Genomic DNA, 12500 nt, shown 5'->3' with positions numbered 1-12500 from the left:
CTATTATAACACTTTCCAAAGAGATAAAGCTTCAGGTTTTTCTTGAAAGCTGCCAAAAGAGCATTAATAAGGATTTCCCATTTTCAGATTAAAACAAGATTTTCTTTTTTAATTTCACTGACAACGAGTAGCATCGTTTTCTTAACGAAGAGCAAATATGAGGAAAACCAGTTCTGTCTGGTCGGAAAACTGGCAAGGAACCTTCCCTCCCCCATTCTACTTACGGTAAGAGTTTAGCCATTAACTAACGAGATAATTATTGACAATAGTTTAATACAAATTACTTTAAATAAAAGTTTCCAAAAAATATTTTCTCAATAAAAAAGGGAAAAAAATACGAAATAACAAAAGCCGTGTTCCTACTTATGTTTTTATCACAGTAATTTTCAGCTTTTGTTTGACTTGGATATCAAGGTAATGAGGCCCTTAAGATGAAAACTAAGATATTATTATTATTATTATTATTATTATTATTATTATTATTAAACTAAACCACATTATTATCATTATTAAACTAAGCCACTTATTATTATTATTATTAAACTAAGCCACTTATTATTATTATTATTATTAAACTAAGCCACTTATTATTATTATTATTATTATTATTATTAAACTAAACCACTTATTATTATTATTATTATTATTAAACTAAGCCACTTATTATTATTATTATTATTAAACTAAGCCACTTATTATTATTATTATTATTATTATTATTATTATTATTATTATTATTAATTATTAAACTAAGCCACTTATTATTATTATTATTATTATTATTATTATTATTATTATTATTATTATTATTATTACAATTATTATTATTATTAAACTAAGCCACCTATTATTATTATTTTATTATTATTATTATCATTATTATTATTATTATTATTTGCTAATTTACAACCCAAGTTGGAAAAGCAGAATATGCTACAAGCCCAGGGACTCCAAAAGGGAAAGTAACCCAGCGAGGAAAGGAAACAAGGAAAAATAAAATATTTTAAGAACAGTAACAACATTAAAATAAAACCTTCCTATATAAACTATAAAAACTTTAAGAAAACAAAAAGAGAAATGGGATAGAATAGTGTGCCCGAGTTTACCCTCAAGCAACTTACTTTAGTTGAGGAGAGAGAGAGAGAGAGAGAGAGAGAGAGAGAGAGAGAGAGATGGCTTCAAATTGTTGGAACCTAGATTTATGTCTACTTTAGGCTCTAGAGCCTTTAAATATGCGGCCCCGAGACTCTATAATAAGCTCCCACGAAACATCCGAATGATTGAAGACATTAAGGCTTTCAAGAGGAAACGGAAGACTTTCTTATTTCATGAGTCTTTTGACAGTGACGATTTAACAGTAAATGAACAATATATGATACTAAACGTTAAATACTCTGAACGAACAAGGTAAAACAACAGTGGAGGTCCTGTAGAGAGTGGGGTTCCCCTGCTGTATGGGAACGGGGGTTCCCCTGCTGTATGGGACCGGGGGTTCCCCTGCTGTATGGGACCGGGGGTTCCCCTGCTGTATGGGACCAGGGGCTCCCCTGTTGTATGTGACCGGGGGTTCCCCTGCTGTATGGGACCGGAAAAGCAGCCATCAGAAGTAAGTAATTTTTGGGCGTTGGCTAATACTGTTAGTTGTCAAACTAATGTAAAGTGAAACAATGGTTGTTTCTTAAAAGCAAAATCACCGTAGCTTATATATTTGTCTCAAGAATTGTATGCATTTGCATTCAACTGATTATGTGTATTCATATAGTATGTATATACCGAATCATACAGAATTTTTGTATTAGTAAAATAATGTTTGTGTGAATGTCGAGTTGTTCACAAAAATATATTTTAGTTAAATAATTTTCTAACACACATCACTTGAAATTCTCGATTCCTCCTTACACTTTTTCAATGCAAATAATTTTCACAAATTACGCAATTTTCACAACATCTAATCACCATCACAAACAAATGTGAAAAAAAACTAATAAAATTTCATATCAGATTAAATCATAATGATTAAAAACAGTTCTGTCATTTTCTAATAAAACATTAAGCAGATATTAAAATGATACCACCCTCTATTTCAACCACGCGAAAAAAAAAATCCATCGAAAGTAGATATTATTGAAATTTGATTTGGATTATAAAATCCAGGCCTACGGCTACAGGCATTAGTATATTCTCAATTCATTCTTATAATAACAAATAATTCTAAGTGATTACAGTGTAATTAGAACTCAAACAACACACAGTTATACAAATTACTATTGTTAATTGAAAAGTTAATGCCACAACTATAAACAATCATTTAATAACCTTTAATCAATTAAGAGAATTACTATAGCTAAAAGGACCCTCTTGTAATCGTCTTTTATCAAATTTCTTCGCCAATAAAAGACCCTTAAAGAAATTCCCTCGTTTACCTACAGTACCTACAAGATATTCGAATTTCCAGTATTTTGAGTAATAAAACAGCTAGAACATAAAATAAGTAATAAAAACTTCTAAAGTGTGTCCCTACTTACTCATTAAATCCTTCGTTGTTTGCAGGACCACAAGGTAAAAGAAAGGACTTCAATTAAAGTCTTCACTGTTCACAGAATAACCACAAGTTTAAAGACAACTTAATCCCTCCTTCCTCTGTCTGTGTCTGGTAAAAGAATCTTCTTCTACCGTCTACACTGTCAGGGAAATCCCTAGACGGTCACTAAAAGTTCCCAAGACCAGAATTATTTTCTCCAGGTGGTCTTCTAAACAATTGAATCTGTAGGCTACTAAATTCTGTGCTGTGTAGGCCCTATGCCTGTATCTTCTATTATTATATCATATTCTGTATTCAATTTTAATTATGGTATTTGTGAAACCAAAAAAAGTAAAATTTATTTCTTAATGACGAACTCATGTTCAGATTTCAGTTTTTCCTCTGAAAGATATATTAATCAAATCATAAGTGTAATGAATGTTATGCCAAATGAAAACAAAAAGTAATTAAGTCATTCTCAGTCGTTATAAATCTTATTGAAGACTGAATTAATCACGAGAATTTCGATAGTATTTTACAATTACCAGACGTGATGAAATTCCCACACTTAATGTTCCCAAAAACCTCTAAAAATTCCTAGATTTGGGGACAATTCCCCAAAAATTGTCCCCTGGTTAAAGAATTGCTTCAACCAATCAGGGACTTCCACTATAGTCTGCGTTCTATAGCCTTTTAACTAGATGAAATTCCATTATTTTGCTTGGGATATATTTAAAAATTATTTTAAATTCAAATGAATTATAAAAAAAATGAAGATATTCGTATAAATATAATTTAATATTAAATTATACACACGAGTGAAATATATAAGCAAGTTACCCCTAGATCAGCGGGCTTAGAAAAAAGAAAACGATACAACTATTGATCTAGAGAAAACGTTTTTAAGGGTAACTATAATAAACTAGACAATCACGAGAAAACTTTTATTTTTCGTAATAAAGGCATCTTAATAAATGCTATAAGTTAATGCCTTTAGGAATATTATCCTCCATAACGTATATAATTTTACGATATAAACTGAGTAAGAATTACTTAAGCATAATAGCATTATCGCCATAAACTGAAAGTAGATTGACCATATAAACCATATTATTATTATTATTATTATTATTATTATTATTATTATTATTATTATTATTATTATTATTACTAGCCAAGCTACAACCCTAGTTGGAAAAGCAAGATTTTACAAGCCCAAAGGCTCCAACAGGGTATAATAGCCCAGTGACGAAAGGAAATAAGGAAAAAAATAAATGATGAGAATAAATTAACAATAGATCATTCTAAAAACAGTATGTTTATCTAAATATATTTACAAATATTCATTTTCATTTTGAACGAAGAGAGCTGTTATGCAATTACACTTCTAATAGTTTTAACGAGTTAAAGAAGCAGTTGAATAACTGTAACTTTTCTCATTACTAATAGCCTTACTATTAGATTATTATCATTACTAGCTAAGCTACAACCCTAGTTGGAAAAGCAATATACTATAAAACCAAGGGCTCCAACAAGGAAAATAGCCCATTGAGGAGAGGAAATAAGGCGACAAATAGAATAGTATGCCCGAGTGTACGTTCAAACAAGGGAACTCTAACCCAAGACAGTGGAAGAAGACCATGGTACGGAGGCTATGGCACTACCCAAGACTAGAGAACAATGGTTTTATTTTAGAATGCTCTTCTACAAGAGCTGCTTAACACAGATGATGCCAATATGACAAATGCTACTCAAATATAGATTGACATATGGCTATAATTGTGAATATACCATATTATTATTATTATTATTATTATTATTATTATTAATTGCTAAGCTACAACCTTAGTTGGAAAAGCAGGATGCTATAAGCCCAAGGGCTCCAACAGGGAAAAATAGCCCAGTGAGGAAAGAAAACAAGGAAAAATAAAATATTTTAAGAACAATAACATTAAAATAAATATTTCCTACATAAACTATAACAACTTTAACAAAACAAGAGGAAGAGAAATAAGATAGAATAGTGTACCCGAGTGTACCCTCAAGCAAGAGAACTCTAACCCAAGACAGTGGAAGACCATGGCACAAAGGCTATGGCACTACCCAAGACTAGAGAACAATTGGAAACAGATCATGAATTGTTACTATCACTGGAACCTTTCTTGAGGCTAAAATTAAGATAAGGTTGCGTTCATTTACTTCCTTCAAGCTTAGTTCATTATATTCAGCCCACGAATCAGATCTGGTCACGTTCAGCTTGGCAAAAGAAAGAAGTCCGTTACGCCATCGACCTAATTCACTAAATCCTTCAGGAAAACTTCATTAGCTGGGCGAGAGGCAGCTGTAAGACCTGTTAAGGCACGACTCTATAACCCTCGGGGACGCGACTTCAAGAGCAGAGTAATAGAGTTCTCTTGCTTGAGGGTACACTCGGGCACACTATTCAATCCTATTTCTCTTCCTCTTGTTTTGTTAAAGTTTTCATAGTTTATATTGGCGATATTTTTTTAGTGTAACTGGTCTTTAAGTATTTTATTTTTCCTTGTTTCCTTTCCTCACTGGGCTATTTTCCCTGTTGGGGCCCCCTGGGGTTTATAGCATCCTGCTTTTCCAAGTAGGGTTGTAGCTTAGCAATTAATAATAAAAATAATAATAAAAAGCGTACAGACGGATTCAAAATGGCGTCCAGGGGACACAAATGAGAGAATAATCAATTTATTATTATTATTATTATTATTATTATTATCATTACTTGTTAAGCTACAACCCTAGTTGGAAAAGCAGGGTGCTATAAGCCCCTGGGGGCCCAAACAGGGAAAATAGCCCAGTGAGGAAAGGAAACGAGTAAAAATAAAATATTTTTAGAACAGTAAGCTTAATCTAGTTCCAATACATTGAACGTTATTCGCCCTGTAGTAATAGCGACATTAGTTAAGATATTTCATGATATTTATAATGTTTATCATCACATAATATATAAAAATTAAATGTGAATCATGAATGTAAACTATCCTCTAATGAAAGACTATGTGTAATATATATATATATATATATATATATATATATATATATATATATATATATATATATATATATCTGTGTGTATACAATATTTGTGTTTATGTGTATATATCTACGTCTCTCTCTCTCTGTCTCTGTCTCTGTCTCTCTGTCCCCATATATATATATATATATATATATATATATATATATATATATATATATATATATATATATATATATATATATATCATCAATGACAATCCCTTTAAATCAAACCACCTTAGTGATTCATACCATAATATAAACATCAAAACCTAAAACTTTTCACACCAGTTTCCCCTTCGCAAACCTTCATTAACCAGCTCCTTGCAACCATTGCCTGTAGGCCATAATGATGATAAATGATCCAATGTGTGGGGATGGGGGCCCCCCACAGCTAATCCCGTGACCCATCCCCACATTGATCTTACTCTCAGCATCCACAAAGCTCTTATCTCATTAATCTCGCCATATCTCTGAGCTGATTTGAAGCTCAGGTTGAAGATTTTAATCGTTCCCCAGTGGTGGGAGTTCCTTCAGGAGTCGTTCCCCAGGGCTGGAAGTTGCTCCCAGAGTGAATTGCAAATTTGAATATTAAATTGCTCTATTTACATTAACAAATCTCTTATTATTATTATTATTATTATTATTATTAAATGGTAAGCTACAACCCTAGTTGGATAAGCAGGATGCTATAAGCCCAGGGGTCCCAACAGGGGAAAATAGCCCAGTGAGGAAAGGAATTAAATTGCTCTATTTACATTAACAAATCTCATATTATTATTATCATTATTATTATCATTAAATGGTAAGCTACAACCCTAGTTGGAAAAGCAGGATGCTATAAGCCCAGGGGTCCCAACAGGGGAAAATAGCCCAGTGAGGAAAGGAATTAAATTGCTCTATTTACATTAACAAATCTCATATTATTATTATCATTATTATTATCATTAAATGGTAAGCTACAACCCTAGTTGGATAAGCAGGATGCTATAAGCCCAGGGGTCCCAACAGGGGAAAATAGCCCAGTGAGGAAAGGAATTAAATTGCTCTATTTACATTAACAAATCTCATATTATTATTATCATTATTATTATCATTAAATGGTAAGCTACAACCCTAGTTGGAAAAGCAGGATGTTATAAGCCCAGGGGCCCCAACAGGGAAAAATAGCCCAGTGAGGAAAGGAATTAAATTGCTCTATTTACATTAACGAATCTCATATTATTATTATCATTATTATTATTATTATTATTAAATGGTAAGCTACAACCCTAGTTGGTAAAGCCGGATGCTATAAGCCCAGGGACCCCAACAGGGAAAAATAGCCCAGTGAGGAAAGGAATTGAATTGCTCTATTTACATTAACGAATCTCATATTATTATTATTATTATTATTATTATTATTATTATTATTATATGGTAAGCTACAACCCTAGTTGGTAAAGCAGGATGCTATAAGCCCAGGGGCCCCAACAGGGAAAAATAGCCCAGTGAGGAAAGGAAACAAGCAAAAATAGAATATTGTAAGAACAATAAAAACATTGAAATATATATATATATATATATATATATATATATATATATATATATATATACATATATATATATATATATATATACATATATATATATATATATATATATACATATATATATATATATATATATATATATATATATATATATATATATATATATATATAAATATAAATATATATAAGTATATATATATATATATATATATATATATATATATATATATATACTGTATATATATATGATGAGGTAGGCATTTTTATCTGATTAATGAATAGAAGGAAGATTTGAAGAGGATAGAAAAAAGAATAAACTTAAGGGTAGAAAACAGAACAGCTTGGGAGCTGAGAAATGTTAAAAAAAAAAAAAAATTCCTCGTTGTCTACATGGCACCACGTAACTTAGCACTGCGGGGAGTAAATGGAATCTGAAGTACAATCTTGCATACATTACACTTACAGGTTACTTTGCGAATCAACACCCTGAGCTGAAATGAACCCTATTTACACTAACAACAGCAATTTTTTACTCTCTCTCTCTCTCTCTCTCTCTCTCTCTCTCTCTCTCTCTCTCTCTCTATGAACGATAGCTAGGAACAATAGCTTTTTATGTTTTAATCTAATCTCTATCTCTCTCTCTTTCTCTCTCTCTCTCTCCTCTCTCTCTCTCTCTCTCTCTCTCTCTCTCTCTCTATGAATGATAGCTAGGAATAATAGATTTTTATGTTTTAATCTCTCTCTCTCTCTCTAAGAACGATAGCTAGGAATAATAGCCTTTTATGTTTTAATCTAATCTAATCTCTCTCTCTCTCTCTCTCTCTCTCTCTCTCTCTCTCTCTCTCTCTCTCTCTCTCTCTGTACCTGCTGGTTTCTTCAGAGAGCATTAACATTTCAAAATTGTTAGTCATTTACTCTATATAATGAAGAATATCAACCATCTCGTCATGAATGTCTTTTTCTATAACTAAGGATTATTTTCCCGTTAGTTAACGTCTTTCTTCCAAAGACACTTTTTGTAGCTGCCTTTTTAAAAACAGCTCTGAGCCTGAAGTCATTTCAATTACCTCAGTTAACCTTACTGTTAATAGCATATTTGCTTCCTATGGTTCGGTCTTTTATCTAACTTCTCTTTTCTTTATAATGTAGGGCCCGATGTATTATTATTATTACTTGCTAAACTACAACCCTAGATGGAAAGCATGATGCTATAAGCCCAGGGGGCCCCAACACGGAAAATAGCCCAGTGAGGAGAGGAAATCAGTAAAAACTACAAGAAGTTTAAGGACAATAACAACATTAAAATAAATATTTCATATATAAACTTATAATAACTCTAAAATAACAAGAGGAATAGAAACAAGATAGAATATTGTGCCCAAGTGTACCCTCAAGCAAGAGAATTCTAACCCAAGACAGTGGAAGACAATGGATCAGAGGCTATGGCACCACCAGCAGATTGAAGAAAAATGCTTGGGATGATATTCTAACATTAATTATTGTTTCCTAAAATATCATTTTTTTATCACCATAAAAATGTATTGGAAAATGATTCAATACAATATTTTTATGTAAATGAATTATTATTAGCAACAAATATGTATTAAGGAGTCCATCTCTCTCTCTCTCTCTCTCTCTCTCTCTCTCTCTCTCTCATCCAAGTAAATGATTCTATTTTTCTCCTGTCTCTATCCTCCCACAACCATCTCTCTCTCTCTCTCTCTCTCTCTCCTCTCTCTCTCTCTCTCTCTCTCTCTAAATTGTTCTAATTTTCTCCTGTCTCTATCCTCCCACAACCATCTCTCTCTCTCTCTCTCCTTCTCTCTCATCTCTCTCTCTCCTCTCTCTCTCTCTCTCTAAATTGTTCTAATTTTCTCCTGTCTCTATCCTCCCCACAACCATCTCTCTCTCTCTCTCTCTCTCTCTCTCTCTCTCTTCTCTCTCTCTCTCTCTCTCTCTCCAAAACTGTAAAATCTAGTCCATCCTAACACCTGCATCTCACAGCTATGCCTTCATCGTTGGCTTCAGCCATCCCACATGCAAATTATCTTGTCTTTCAAGGGTTTATAGCAGGTGGAAATACAACTCGACTTTGAGAGAGAGAGAGAGAGAGAGAGAGAGAGAGAGAGAGAGAGAGAGAGAGGTGTTTATAGATGCCTGAAACTGATTCTTTATGGAAGTAAAGATTGGGAGAGAGAGAGAGAGATTTAACAAAACAGAGAATAGTCAGGTGCCTTCAGTATCTCCATCTTACGAGAGAGAGAGAGAGAGAAGAGAGAGAGAGAGAGAGAGAGAGAGAGAGAGAGAGAGAGAGGTTTATTGTTAAAAGATGCCTGAAACTCATTCTTTATGGAAGTAAAGATTGGGAGGGAGAGAGACATTTAACAAAACAGAGAATGGTCAGGCACCTTCAGTGTCTCCATCTTACGAGAGAGAGAGAGAGAGAGAGAGAGAGAGAGAGAGAGAGAGAGAGAGAGAGATTGATTGATTGATTGATTGATTGAAAGTTTTCTGGCATCCTGACATCTAAGGTCATTGACGTCGGAGAGAGAGAGAGAGAGAGAGAGAGAGAGAGAGAGAGAGAGAGAGAGAGAGAAGTGTTTATGGATAGAAGATGCCTGAAACTGATTATTTATGGAAGTAAAGATAGGGAGTGAGTGAGACATTTAACAAAACAGAGAATAGTCACACACCTGAGAGAGAGAGAGAGAGAGAGAGAGAGAGAGGAGAGAGAGAGAGAGAGAGAGAGAAAGAGAGAGAAAGATGAGAGAGAGAGAGAGAGAAAGAGAGAGAGAGAGAGAGAGAGAGAGAGAGAGAGAGAGAGAGAGAGAAGTATGAAAATCCAGGTTTAAAGTAAGACCTGGTCTATAATGGGTACGACTGGATATCCCGTGTGTTGTTTAATAAAAAAACACAGTGATGATATTGCAAAACAAAGCCAGGATTTCTATGCAGATTTTAACTTTATCATGAAAATTGCAAACAGCAATTGTCTAATTATTATTATCATTATTATTATTATTATTATTATCATTATTATTATTATTATTATTATTATTATTATAATCATTAATATTATTATTATTATTATTATTATTATTATACTTATTTTATTATTATTATTATCATTATTATTATTATTATTATTATTAATTGCTAAGCTATAACCCTAATTGGAAAAGCAAGATGCTTTATTATTATTATTATTATTATTATTATTATTATATTATACTTATTTTATTGTTATTATTATTATCATTATTATTATTATTATTATTATTATTATTATTATTATTATCAAATGCTAAGCTATAACCCGAGTTGGAAAAGCAGGATGCTATAAGAGGGGCCCCCACCAGGGAAAATAGCCCAGTGAGGAGAGGGTACAAGGAAAAATAGAATATTTTTAGAATAGTAATAACATTAAAATAATTATTTCCTATATAAACTATAAATATTTGGGATATATTTCGTATTTTGTCTTGCTGGATAGACGTGAATATGATAATAACGAAAGCAAAATCATCAGGATAAGCCACCCTTCACCAAGGGTTAACTACACTGTAATTGTTCAGTGGCCACTTTCCCCTTTCTAAGGGTAGAAGAGACCCTTTAGCTATGGTAAGCAGCTCTTCTAGGACACTCCAAAATTAAACCATTGTTCTCTAGTCTTGGGTAGTGCCATAGCCTCTGTACCATGGTCTTCCACTGTCTTGGGTTAGAGTTCTCTTGCTTGAGGGTACACCCAGGCACACTACTCTATCTTATTTCTTTTCCTCTTGTTTTGTTGAAGTTTATATAGTTTATATAGGAGATATTTTATTTTAATGTTGTTACTCTTCTTATATTTAATTTTTCCTTGTTTCCTTTCCTCACTGAGCTATTTTCCCTATTGGAGCCCCGGGGCTTATAGCATCCTGCTTTCCAACTAGGGTTGTAGCTTAGCAAAAAAAAAAAAAAAAATAATAATGTTGTTACTCTTCTTATAGCATTTTATATTTCCTTGTTTCCTTTCCTCACTGAGCTATTTTCCCTATTGGAGTTCCAGGGTTTATAGCATCCTGCTTTTCCAACTAGGTTGTAGCTTAACAAATAATAATAATAATAATAATAATTCTAATGTTGTTACTCATCTTATAACATTTTATTTTTCCTTGTTTCCTTTCCTCACTGAGCTATTTTCCCTGTTGGAGCCCCGGGGGTTATAGCATCCTGCTTTTCCAACTAGAGTTGTAGCTTAGCAAATAATAATAATAATAATAATAATAATAATTCTAATGTTGTTACTCTTCTTATAAACATTTTATTTTTCCTTGTTTCCTTTCCTCACAGAACTATTTTCCCTATTGGAGCCCCGGGGTTTATAGCATCCTGCTTTTCCAACTAGAGTTCTAGCTTAGCAAATAATAATAATAATAATAATAATAATAATAATAATAATAATAATAATAATAATAATAATAATAATTCTAATGTTGTTACTCTTCTTATAACATTTTATTTTTCCTTGTTTCCTTTCCTCACAGAGCTATTTTCCCTATTGGAGTACCGGGGTTTATAGTATTACTGCTTTTTCCAACTAGGGTTGTAGCTTAGCAAATAATAATAATAATAATAATAATAATAATAATAATAATAATAATAATAAATTATAAATGTTGCCAGGCATTTACCGTTTTTATAATGCATTTTTTTAAAAGTATAGGTTCCTTCAAACTTTCGCCTGATCCGTTATTCCTAGATACGCTAATCTCTGCAGGCACTTAGCAGGCCGTACAAGCAGGTGCAGGGAGCTGCTATAAAAAAATATTACTGTGGAAAACCCAGTGAGAAGAGAAAGAAAGAAGAACAGCTAGAGCGAGGAGGAGTAGAAGAAAATATTGAGGATAGGAGAAGAGAAATTTCAAGAATAAATAAGAATAAACTTTAACAAGAGGAAGCAGAATAATTAGAATTATTGAGGAAAGGAGAAGAGAAATTGCAAGAATAAATAAGAATAAACTTCAACAAGAGGAAGTAGAATAATTAGAATAATTGAGGAAAGGAGAAGAGAAATTTCAAGAATAAATAAGAATAAACTTTAACAAGAGGAAGCAGAATAATTAGAATTCTGGAGGAAAGGAGAAGAGAAATTTCAAGAATAAATAAGAATAAACTTCAAGATGAAGCAGAATAATAAGAATTATTGAGGAAAGGAGAAGAGAAATTTCAAGAATAAATAAGAATAAACTTTAAAATGAGGAAGTAGAATAATTAGAAAGAATTAATGAGGAAAGGAGAAGAGAAATTTCAAGAATAAATATGAATAAACTTCAACAAGAGGAAGTAGAATAATAAGAATTAATGAGAAAAGGAGGAGAGAAATTTCAAGAATAAATAAGAATAAACTTAAACAAGAGGAA

The 12500-nt window shown here is 32.2% G+C and overlaps 1 long non-coding RNA gene across 1 annotated transcript in view; it reads right to left on the bottom strand.

Moving 5' to 3' along the window:
• LOC137635510 (uncharacterized) overlaps positions 1–2664 on the bottom strand; it is a 28633-nt gene extending 25969 nt beyond the window's left edge. The window contains exon 1 of the long non-coding RNA XR_011042695.1: positions 2526–2664. This is a non-coding gene — a long non-coding RNA (uncharacterized lncRNA). The remainder of the gene's footprint in view (positions 1–2525) is intronic.
• Between the last annotated feature and the right edge of the window lie 9836 nt (positions 2665–12500).

The sequence above is a fragment of the Palaemon carinicauda genome, unplaced genomic scaffold (genome assembly GCF_036898095.1).
Source record: "Palaemon carinicauda isolate YSFRI2023 unplaced genomic scaffold, ASM3689809v2 scaffold1331, whole genome shotgun sequence".
In the NCBI taxonomy this organism is placed as follows: Eukaryota; Metazoa; Arthropoda; class Malacostraca; order Decapoda; family Palaemonidae; genus Palaemon; species Palaemon carinicauda.
The sequence above is the reverse complement of the archived record's forward strand: the minus strand, read 5'-3'. Positions and strand labels throughout refer to the sequence as shown.